Source organism: Capsicum annuum, unplaced genomic scaffold (genome assembly GCF_002878395.1).
Source record: "Capsicum annuum cultivar UCD-10X-F1 unplaced genomic scaffold, UCD10Xv1.1 ctg81866, whole genome shotgun sequence".
Classification (NCBI taxonomy): domain Eukaryota; kingdom Viridiplantae; phylum Streptophyta; class Magnoliopsida; order Solanales; family Solanaceae; genus Capsicum; species Capsicum annuum.
The window spans coordinates 458,789-471,408 of record NW_025892616.1 but is presented as its reverse complement, the minus strand read 5'-3'; positions in this window follow the sequence as shown (position 1 = coordinate 471,408).

Here is a 12,620-nt window from a genome sequence, read left to right as displayed (position 1 = left end):
AGCATCTGAACCTATGATATAAGACATCATAGCGCGAAGAAGAGTATGCGGTTAGTACTTTGAATATACTGGTCTATGAGATGAGGGTTGGATGAAATACATGGGGTACTATGCATATGAGATAAGGACTAAATGAATAACATGAAATAACTGAGCATGAATGCATGCGAACTATGATATCTGAGAATGCATGACCAAGTATAAACATATTTCTAAAATCATATATAAACTGAAAGAGTGAAATATATATAACTGAATAACTGAGGATCTGTACAATTGGTAAAGCAAGACTGAACTGAAAATACATTGAATACTGTGCTGATACTGTGGGAGGTATCATGTAACCAACATGTCCTAATCTGAGCTAATCAGGGTTTAACCTTTAACCCCAGTTGGAAGACTGTCAGTACCGTGCCATGGGTACTAATACTGGCTATGTGGGTCCACTAAACTGGTGTCCCGAAGGACTAAAGAGTCATCCTCAACTAACAGGTGCTCTAATGAGATATGTTTCACCCTCAACTGGCAGGTAAATACTTTGTCAAGCCTCAACTGGCAGGTGATGTTGGGTGTATTTATGCACTCTAGTGTTGTTATCCTAGCTTATTTAGCTTTATTTTGAGGAAAATTCATGTGCTTTATGTGTTAATGATGACGTGAATAAGCATTTAAGTGTTCAAGTATATGTTTACAATGTTTAGAAGTGTTTTCAAACAAGTTGGGGTTTAAATTGATCACTTAGAATTCAAACGAGAAAACTAGTGTTACTAGCTTGAGCTAGGTGTTTATCTAGTCTATCGCATTAGATTCTAACATATGGAATAAGTTACTAAGGCTATTATTGTGTATTTATGAGTGAAAAAACTTATTTATAATGTTCAAGGGTCAATTGAATCAAACCAAGAGTCAAAACAATAAGTTAAAGATCAATGTGGGCAAGCCTAGTCTTAGCTGGAGTTTCTAGTTCGCCATTATGGATGTTGTGTTGTTTTGAGCTCTAATGTGTGGTGTTTAATGTCATATGCTTCTTGGTGAGTTGATTATTATGATATATGAATGATATACAGGCTGGAAATTAAGTGTAAACAACACCAAAAGGCTTGTAATGGATCAACGGAAGCACGGGATAAGATTTGGCATAAAACGAACACCTCAGATATCACCAACGCGTGTAGGACCTTGGAAATGTACAATTGGAATGTTACATATATGAAAATATTAAAAATTGACCCAAAATATTTTGCCCTCACTATTGGACTGCGACGTGCCACTCTCTCCATGCGATATCCACTGCGACGCGACCCTTAGTCCACTGACGACAAAAATTGTCCCTCAATAAGTAGGACTCTTGTACACTTTGTGAAACACCTTGGACGACTTTGAAACTTGGATAGGAGATGGAAAATACTTCAACTAGGGTTTTATATCTTTATTTTAGTTTGTTTATAGATTTTAAAGCGTTTTCCGTAATTGTGATTAAGGTTATATCCATTAGCAGCTAAAAGCCCCCTTTCCGGGGTTAAGGCCTAGAACATGTTTACTTTCACTTTGAATTGAGTTTGTTTGGATTTATTTATCATATTTGGTTATTTTTCATCCTCGTTTAACTATTTTAAGGATTCACAACCCTTAGAATACATATATTATCGACCTTGTGAATTTCAGAGCGGGAATAGAAAGATAGAACATGGGGATGAATAGAGTAAAGTTCTTATTATTTTATGAAATACGGAATTTGAATTAGTATCTAGGATAGGGATATACCTAGAAGCCTTGCTTGGTTCACATGTAGGATGATAGCTTCATGCATCTAATTGGATTATTACATCCCCACTAACGATGTAGTTGTAATGTCCAAGTTAGGTAGAAGATTAGAGGTCGGGAGACCACGATCATGTGATAAACCCTATGAATCATCAACCAAGATAAGTAGTCTAACTAATGAAGTTCAGTGGCATAGTATGCTTGTTCGTAAGCCTTAACGCTAGGTCTCTATCCATTGATTGTCCAAAGTCATTACTTTTCCATATTAGTTACTTTACTTTTTAGTTTACAACTCTAAAACTCACTTGGTTACTTTATCTCAATAGTTGAACTAGAATAGGATAGTTGCTTAACACTAGTCCCTGTGGGATCAATATTCAACTTTATTTAAGGCCACTATATTACTTGGAGAGACCACGTACACTTGCGTGTGGGCTCGGGTACTGTCAAGTTTTTGGCGCCGTTGCCGAGGATTTGTAAATAGGCAACTATCTTATTTTTAGTTTTTCTATATTGAGTTTTACATAGTTTAGTTTGTTTTAGTTTTTTTTAGTTTCTTTTAGTTTTTTATCGCACATCTTGACATGGCATTCTGGGATAGATGGTTTTGGAGAGATGATGATTCTTGTCATTTTTGTGGAGGATACCACTATAAGGCTTTTTGTACAGATTTTGATGTAAGCATTTGGAGAGAACCTGCCTGTTTCTAACCTGTGAAATAGACCACAAGTTTATGTATAGTTTGTGGCAATATGTATCACTCTATAGATATATGTGGAGCTAATCCTAATTCATTCATATTTGAGGGCAATGCTCAAAAGACAACTAAGAAGGTAGATGCAGAGTTGACTCCCCAACCGATTACAGACAAAGTTGCTGATAATTTGAGAAAGTCTGAGTACTAAAAAACTAAAGTTGTTTAACAGGTTAAGGAGATACCACCACCACCATGTCCACAGATGTTAAGAAAAGAAAAAATTGAGAAGGATACTTACCAATTTGTGGAACAGACATAAGAGTCACAACCACTCAACTGTCATATTTCTTTTGAGACATTAATTGAGAAGGTGAATATGAGTGAGGGTATTCTGGATAGTGTAAATTTGTGGGATTGGTTGAGCCTCATTCAAAGCACTTTTCATCATTAGGTTTAAATGATGTCTTGTATATGGAATCATTTGAAATAGTGGAAGAGTGTGAATATGAGGAATAAGAATCCTATATTCTTGATTTTGCACCAGATAAGCAACAGAAAAATATCCCTCACTTTAAGTCCAAGTGGTACCATGCATATTCTATTACTCGATTTCGTAATCTTTGTACCACCACCCTATGAGCAAAGTAAATAGATGGATGTGAAGTCGGGGGTGAAATTCATATCCTCGAAGTAGAGAAAAAATTTATTGGGTCATGCCGCGACACTAAATCAGGCGCTGCTTGGGAGGCAATGCAAGTTAAGGTATGTTTTATTTTTAGTATTTTAGTTTTTACTTCATTAGTTTTTGTTTTCGTTGAGTCATAGTTTGATGAAAAGTCCGAGTACCGAAAAAATTGAGCTTAGGAGCATGGCAAAGACTAAGTGTGGGGTGGGGAAATTCCCATTTTTAGGATAATTTTAAAATTTTTTGTGTTAGGAATAAGTGGGATGTTTTTGTTGGTGCTATAGTTGATTGGATGATGCAAGTGTTTTGGTTGTAAAGAGCATATTGATTGTGTGAACTGATACTTTTTAGACTCCTAGGCTCATGATTATAACTCTTGTACTTGTTGTCTTAAAGTTGAATTCATGTGATTGTTCGGTTAAGAGTCTATGGTGAACCTACTTTAGTTGAATATGTGCCATGTGCACGTGAGGTTGTTGTATATTCCTTGTTGCATGTGATGTCTAGAACTTGCTTGATGTGTATACAAAGTGAAATAAAGAGTGTGGGTTTAGGAGTTGATATAGGCATTTCTTTGGTAGCCATGTTTCATATCTTTTTTTGACCTACCCTTATGTATAATCTTAGTTAAACCCTTTGAGCCTTTAGCTTATTCTTTGGTAGCCTTATTTGTAGCCTATTCCCTTCTTTGACTGACCTTAATTTGATCCAAGATCCTAAGAGCTTTAATGTAAAATTAATTGAGCTAGAGAGTTTGAATTCAAGTAGGAGGAAGGTGAAAGTGAAGCCCCAAAGTAATAGTTATTAGTGTGTATAATTGATATAGCGTGGTTGGGAGTGAGATAAATTTGTGCTAAAGAAATTTCTATTTTTAGCCCAGTCATGTTACAATGAACCTGTTTTGACCCTGGTCCTTCTTAGAAATTATGCACCTCAACTAAGGCAATTGCTTAAGTTGAGGGTTGCTATCATAGGGGTGCATAACGTATAATGGGTGTGAAGAAGGGTAAAGTTGAATGATGTGTACATAGCATACTCCCACAATAGTATATGTGAATGAGATCAATTAAATGGGGTAAAACAAAAGATGTGGGTAGACAAAAGTGGTATAAGTTGGTTGTTAGAGATTGAACTAATTGTGAAAATGTGATGTATTAAAGCGCTTAGGGAGGATAGTCACTATTCTTGTCCAAAATAGTTCCTACCCATCCCTTAGCCTACATTACAACCATTAAAAACCTATTTGATCCTAAGCTTTAAGATTCTACTATTAGTTGAGTACTACACTAAGGGCAAGCTTATGGTTCATTATGTGTAACTTGTGAATTCTTTGTGAGAGTGAGCGAAATTTGATTCTTGTACCTATTCTGTTATAAATTACATTTATGTGAGTGATTATGGGTAAATCTCCTGTTGTTAAGACACTTATTTGATGAGTGTGGGTGATTTGTATGATGTATTTTATTGAGAAATATACATGAGTTTGCCAACTTGGTGAGTCAATTCTTGGGGCTTGGATGTTTTTAAGTAGTGTTCTTGAACTGCCAATTGTGTATATAACATGCTTAGTGTAGAAACATGTATTTTGTTTTGTGTAGTCATTGTAGTACTGACTTGAGTGTCTTGCTTATAATAGAAGTGTAGAGTATACTCATCTTATGATGCTTAAAGAGTTGTTCGAGGACGAGTAAGGCTTTAAGTGTGGGGTGGTGATGTTGGGTGTATTTATGCACTCTAGTGTTGTTATCCTAGCCTATTTAGCCTTGTTTTCAGGATAATTCATGTGATTTATGTGTTAATTATGATGTGAATAAGAATTTAAGTGTTCAAATATGCGTTTACAATGTTTAAAAGTGTTTTCAAACAAGTTGGGGTTTAAATTGATCACTTAGAGTTCAAATGAGAAAACTAGTGTTATTAGCCTGAGCTAGGTGTTTATCCAGTCTATCACGTTGGATTCTAACGTGTTGAATGAGTTCCTAAGGTTATTATTGTGTATTTATGAGTTTAAAAACTTGTTTATAATTTTAAAGGGTTAATTGAATCAATCCAAGAGTCAAAACGATAAGTTAAAGATCAACGTGGGCAAGCCTAGTCTTAGTTCGAGTTTCTAGTTCGCCGTTATAGATGTTGTGTTGTTTTGAGCTTTAATTTTTGGTGTTTAAAGTCATAGTATGCTTTATGATTTTATTATGATGATATATAAATGATATAAAATCAATAAATCAAGTGGAAACAACACCAAAAGGCTTGGAATGGATTAACGGAAGCACGGGACAAGATTTGGAGTAAAACGGACCCTTTGGATGTCACCAACGCGTGTAGGACCTTATAAATGGCCAATTGGCACATTCCATGCATGAAAATATTAAAAAGTTACCCAAAACAGTGTGACCTCGAGATTGGTCCGCGATGCGCCACTCTCTCCATGCGATATCCACCGCGACGCGATCCTTAGTCCACTGACGACAAAAATTATCCCTCTATACATAGGAATCTCTTACACTTTGTGAAACATCTTGGACGAATTTTAAACTTGGAGAGGGTTTGGAAAACACTTAAATTAGGGTTTATATATCTTTACCTTAGTTTGTTTATGGATTTTAACATGTTTTCCATGATTTTGATTACGATTATGTCCATTAGCGGCTAAAAGCCCTCTTTCTGGGGTTAAGGCCAAGAACATGTTTACTTTCTATTTGAATTGAGTTTGTTTGGATTGATTATCATATTTGGTTGTTTTTTTATCCTTTTTTTTTAAACTATTTTAAGGATTCGCGGCCCTTAGAATACATATATTGTCGACCTTGTGAACTCGGAAGGGGGAATAGAAAGATAGAACGTGGGGATGAATAGAGTAAGGTTCTTATTCTTTTATGAAATATGGAATTTGAATTACCATCTAGGATAGGGATATACCTAGAAACCTTGCTTGGTTCACATGTAGGATGATAGCTTCATACATCTAATTGGATTATTACATCCTCGCTCAATGATGTAGTTGTAATGTCCAAGTTAGGTAGAAGATTAGAGTTCGGGAGACCATGATCATGTGATAAACTCTACGAATCATCGACCAAGATAAGTAATCCAAATAATGAAGTTCAATGGAGTAGTATGATTGTTCGTAATCCTTAACCCTGGGTCTCTATCCATTAATTATCCAAAGTCATTACTTTTCCGCATTAGTTACTTTACTTTTTAGTTTACAACTCTAAAACTCTCTTGGTTACTTTATCTCAATAGTTAAGAGCTAGAATAGGATAGTTGCTTAACACTAGTCCCTGTAGGATCGATATTCAACTTTATTTAAGGCCACTATATTAGTTGGTGAGACCATGTAGACTTGCGTGTGCGCTTGAGCGTTGTCATCAGGTAGACATCTCTAACTTACACTGGCCACGTAGTTCTGGAACTCAGGGATTACTACTAAGGGTCACACCCTCTACTAGCAGGTGAGCCCCCACCTCTAGGTTCGCTCGGTGCTAAATCTTACTCCCAACTCAACTGACACTGGTACTAAACTGATCTAAGGTTAACTGAATGTTATTTCTGATAGTGTTCATCATGATCATATCAACTGAACAAATAGGAATATTCATGGTTTAATTGAAATCATTACTTGGAAAATTTGAAATACAAATTCACACATAGATATCGGTTGTCCATAACCCACCAGTACTGAATAACTATAAGGCACAATATCAAAACTTTTAACTATAGTATGGGAATCAAGGATTAAATATCCAAGGCATAGACTTTTCATCAAACATGCGAGAATTATAATCTTGAACATGGGAGTGTATTAAATATAAAAAGAAAACATGATTACCTGGCTAAAATCATAATGTGGGGAATTTATCCTAAAATTAATTGAACATGACATGGCAATTGCAACACTCAAAACCTGATATGACTCATTCCACTTGAAAACATTTGTAAACCTAACTTTTAATTGAATTACTAAGAGATTCATGGAGTTATTTTATCTTGAACATATATAAACTCATAATTTAAACCAAAAGAGTATTTTTGGGCTCCATGGGTGAAAGAGATCCATGGATGAATATCCCACATACTTGAAGTAGAAGCCTTGGGGAAAATTTCTTGAAGTTGTTCATGTTCTTGAGCAAACCCTAATTGCTTGGGGGAGAAGAAAAAACCGCCCTTTTGATTTATTTATGATGAATTGATATTTTATGTTGTAATTTGGGGATTTGGGCTCTTTTATACCACCCTTTGTGAAGCCAAAACAACATGGGTTTGGCTTTTAAGGGAGCAGGGAAAGACATAAAATCCCCTAGAAAAACGTGCAGAAAATTATGTTTCCAGTCAGTACGAGTCGACATTACGACTTGTATATTAGGGTACAACTGGACTGCTGGCTCGTAAGCTTGGCAGATTCCAATGAACATGTAATGGTTTGGATACGATTTGTACTTATAACTCGTAAGATGCTTATACGATTTGGTAAAGTCACTCATAGGATGAACGGACTACTTGGGGAATCAACACTGTTATTGATAGGACTTCTCTCTATACGAGTCATAACTTAGTATACAACTAGATGCCCTCTCTCGTATCCTGGATAGAACCTCAAGGGGTCAACACTGATATCTTTACGACTGTATTTATATGACTTGTGCTCCTCTTGATGACTCATAGGGGTTAAGTCATACTTATAACAGAATTTTTTCCATGCTACACTGATTTGGGTATGAGTGCAACTTACGAATCATGGGATGAGTCGTATGTAGTCCAGAGACTAGAAAAGATATGGGGTATTATAAATAATTACAAGTTACATGGCCTTTTTAAGACCCCAAGATTTTAAACATTTTATTTTTGGCCTTACTGAGTTTAAAACGTTAATTTATGAGTTGAAATATTTTCAAGGATGTTAAAAGGGTCATCTGGGAGAGTTTTAGTATTTTTGGGAGGGGTTTGGGGTATTATTAGACCACGATAGAATGCCTCCGTGATTTTAACATGTCAAGAAAATTGGCCCTCCGCGACGCACAGCATGTCAGGAAGGTTAGTCTTCGTGATACACATCGTGTCACGGAGGCTAGCCTCCGCGATAGCTTCCGTGTCATGGAGGCTGTGAAATCTTGATTTTTCATTTAAGGTTCAAGGGGTATTTTGGTCTTTTTTCCTCTCCCTAAAAACCCAATTGACATTTTAAAATCCAAGAGGGGCATTATTTTCCCCATTCTTCATCAGATGACAACGTAAAATCATTCCTTATTCCCAAGAACACAAAAATTAAAAGTTTCTCCCAAGAATTCACCATTCAAGGTCCCAATTCTAAGTTTTCTTCAAGGATTCAAGAAACTCAGGTATGTGGGATATTCATCAATGGGTTCCTTCAATCCAGTGAGTCCCAATCCATTGAGTCCCAAGAAATCCCTTGTTTTCAAGTATAAACCTTTTTCACTCTTTTCATGAAATTTCAATGTTAAGTATGAATTTACTCAATTTGCTCTTAATAGTTTTGAATAAAAACCATGACATTGTGTTCCCCATATGAATTATGCTCTTACATATTTTATAATCTCAGTCACCCATATTATGTTCAGTTGATACTATGCCAATTTATTAAGTTTATGAAATAAACTATGTGAGCATGTTGTCCTCATAAGTTTAACATATTCCCGGACTTATAATCATGGATTTCATCAATTTAGTAAAATATACTATGTTTTGGATCTACTAATAATGAATTTTCTTACAAGATTGTGATAATGTTATTGTACTAAAGTGTTGTTCAGTGTTGGTGGGTTATGAATACCCAATACCTATATTTTTACACATGTTTTAGATTTTCAAGTTTCAAGTCAGTCAGATCTTGAATTTATTACTATATTCAGATTATCATATTCATGTTGAGAAATTATCAGTTATGAGTCCAATTAACTTAAATTAGTACCAGTGTCAGTTCAGGTGGGAGTAGGATTTAGCACCGAGCGAACCTAGAGATGAAGGCTCACTCGCCAATAAAGGACCGAGACCTTTAGTAGCAGTCATAAGATCCAAAACTATGTAGCCGGTGTAGGTTGTGAGATGTCACCCTCCAGTAGAGGACTGACAGTCTTTTAGGGGTCACTCGCCAGTAGAGGACTGACACCCTAGTCCTTCGGGATATTAGATTAGTGGATTCATACAGCCAATGTTAATACCTGTGGCAAGGTATTGACGCCCTTACAACTGGGGTTACAGGTTGGACTCCGATTAGCTCAGATTGGGGCATGTCATTAAATTTTAACTCTCATAGTTTTAGTTCAGTATTCAGGTTATATCAACTCAGGTTTTCATGACTAAGTGTTCAGTTTATCAGCTATTCCGCCAGTCAGTTTTATGGATTATTTCAGTACATGCTCTACTTGGTTTTGAATTCATTTTACATGTTCATGTATTCATATTCAGTATCCATATATATTTCAGTTAGAACCCATCTCACGTACCGGTATATTCAAAGTACTGACTATATACTCTCTTTTGTGCTATGTTGTCTTATAACATAGGTTCGGATGCTCAGTTCCCCGATCACCCTTAGTCAATTCAATATTACTTAGCAACAGTTGTGGTGAGTACTTATCCATTATTTACAAGTTATTTACATTCATTTTCAGTATTTTATTTATTTTAGTCAATCAGAGTTTGTTGGGGGTTTGTCGCATCAACTTTTCATGTTTTTGAGGCTTTTAGATGTTCAGACTTGTTTTCAATTTTATTAGCAGTTTTAGACACTTTGGGTATTATTTCAGTATTTCATCTTGAAAAAGTTTCTTTTATTAGTTTAACTTCTACATATAATGCTTGTATTATTATTTATTCAGTGCTTACAATAGGTACCAGATAATGGGTTAGCCTTAGGTCACTTGTGGCCTTACGCATTGTGTTACAACTAAGAGGTAGCCTCGGTTTGTGACAAAGCTTGGTATCAAAGCCTAATGTTTTAAAGCATCCTAGGGTCTCTGAAAGCTGTGTTTAGTAGAGTCTTGTGCATGGGTGTGAAGCGCACCACACTTATGGGTGAGAGGCTATAAGACGTTTTAGGAAAGCTTCCCTTTTTTTAATATTCATGTCATGCGAAAGAGTGTGAGCTCTATTGAATTCCTTTTTCCAAATAGTCCTTCATCCATTTAAAAAAAATTCCTTCCAAAATAAATAACGAAAGAATTAACGAGGATCAGCTTGCACCACTACCTATGCAGGAAGAACCTTTGAACGAACATGTTTCCTATACCGAATTTAGGACAACTTTCACCATTTTGGCCCAGACTATGGCTGCTTAGAATAACCAGTAGGCTATTTCCCCAACAAATCCAGTAGTAAGCACAGTAGCGGCTACGATTCGAGACTTCACTTGGATGAATCCTCCATTATTTTCTGGATCCAATTTTGAGGAGGATTCACAAGAGTTTCTAGATGGTGTGCAGAAAGTGAAAGACATCATGGGTGTTACTTCTAATGAGAGTGCTGATTTAGCTCCTTACCAATTGTAAGGAGTGGCTCATACTTGGTTCAAGCAGTGAAAGGAGGATAGAGGTATTGAGGTAGGTCCTATAGAGTAGGAGGAGTTCACTACGCCCTTCTTAGATAAGTTTTTTCCACTCGAGTTGAGGGAGGACATGGTGCAGGAGTTTATAAATCTGAAGTAGGGTAACATGAGTGTGAAGTATTAATCACTTAAGTTTACCCGATTGGCGAGGTATGCTCCAACTATGGTGGCTAATTCTAGGGCCAAAATGAGTAATTTTGTGTTTGGGGTTTTGAAGGATGTGGTTAATGAGTGCAGAATAGCTATGTAGGTTAAAGAGATGGACTTTTCTAGATTAATGGTCCATGCCCAGCAAATTGAGGTGGAGAAGATCAAATAAAAGAAAAAGGGAGAATAAGAGGGCCAGAATCAGTAACTTTGATTTCTCACAACAAAGGTTTAATGGTGGGAATCATTCTCAGTTTTGCTAGAAATCTTTAGTTCTAGCCCTATTTTCAGCTAGTGTGACAATGCCTAAGTTTAGGCAGGATGATAGGGATAGAGTGCCAAGATCTAAGTCCTAAAGTAGCATAAATAGTGGTCGTACCAATCCATTTTGTAGGAGATATGGTAGGAACCATTAGGAAGAGTGTCGGGCAGGCAGTGATGTATATTTTGGATGTGGTAGGTAAGCTAGGCCACAGGATCAGGGATTGCCTAGAAGGCGAAGGATTTTCATCAATAGGGTTAGTTTAACTTTTTATCAGCTCCAGCAGGTTGCCAGACTCAGTAAAGGCCACCTCTAGTGCCACTAGTGGGAAATGTCATAACTTACTTTATGCTTTCTAAACTCGACAGGATTAGGAAAGTTCTCCTAATATGGTTACGGGTACGTTGCAAGTCTTTCATATTTATGTTTATGCATTGTTAGACCCAGAGCTTCATTTTTTTTTGACTACCTATGTAGCAGTAGACTTTGGCGTCAGTCCTGACATATTAGCAGAGCCTTTCTCAGTGTCTACCCAGTGGGTAGTTGTATTATAGCCTTACGTGTATACAAAAATTGTCCTATCACGGTGTCTTAGAAAGTCACTTTAATTGACTTTATAGAGTTAAAGATGATTGATTTTGATGTCATTCTTGACATAGATGAACTCTACACGTGCTATGCCTTGATTAACTGTAGAAATAGAATAGTACAATTTTTATTTCCTAATGAACCTGTCTTAGAATGGAGGGGTAGTACTTCAGTGCCTATAGGTCAATTTATCTCCTATCTTAAGACAATAAAGATAATATCCAAGGGATGTATTTACCATCTCGTCTGAGTCAAGGACTCAAATTCTTAAACTTTGAGTCTTGAGTCAGTTCCTGTAATGAATGAGTTCCCTAAAGTGTTCCTTTTTAAAAGTTCCTCCTGAGAGTGAAATTAACTTCGGAATAAATCTCTTCCTAGATACCAGCTTATCTTAATTCCACCTTACGGAATGGATCCAATTGAGCTTAAAGAACTGAAGGATCAGTTGAAAGATATTTTAGATAAGGGTTTCATCAAGCCTAGTATTTTTCTATTGGGTACTCTAGTTCTTTTTATGCACAAGAAAGAAGGTTCTCTCGGGATGTGCATCAACTACCGTCAGTTGAACAAAGTCATAATTAAGAATAAGTATCCTCTCCCCAGGATTGATGACTTGTTCGACCAACTTCAGGTTGCAAACTATTTTTCTAAGATAGACCTCAGATTCATCTATCATCAGCTCGGAGTCAGAGAATGCGACATTCTGAAGACAACCTTCAGAACTTGGTATGGTCACTTTAAATTTCTAGTTATGTATTTTGGACTAATGAATGCTCCTGCAACTTTTATCGACTTGATGAACAGGATGTTCAAGCAGTAGTTGGACATGTTCGTCATACTCTTCATAGACGATATCCTCATCTATTTTTGTAGTGAAGGTGATCATGCAAACCATTTAACGATTATATTGCAG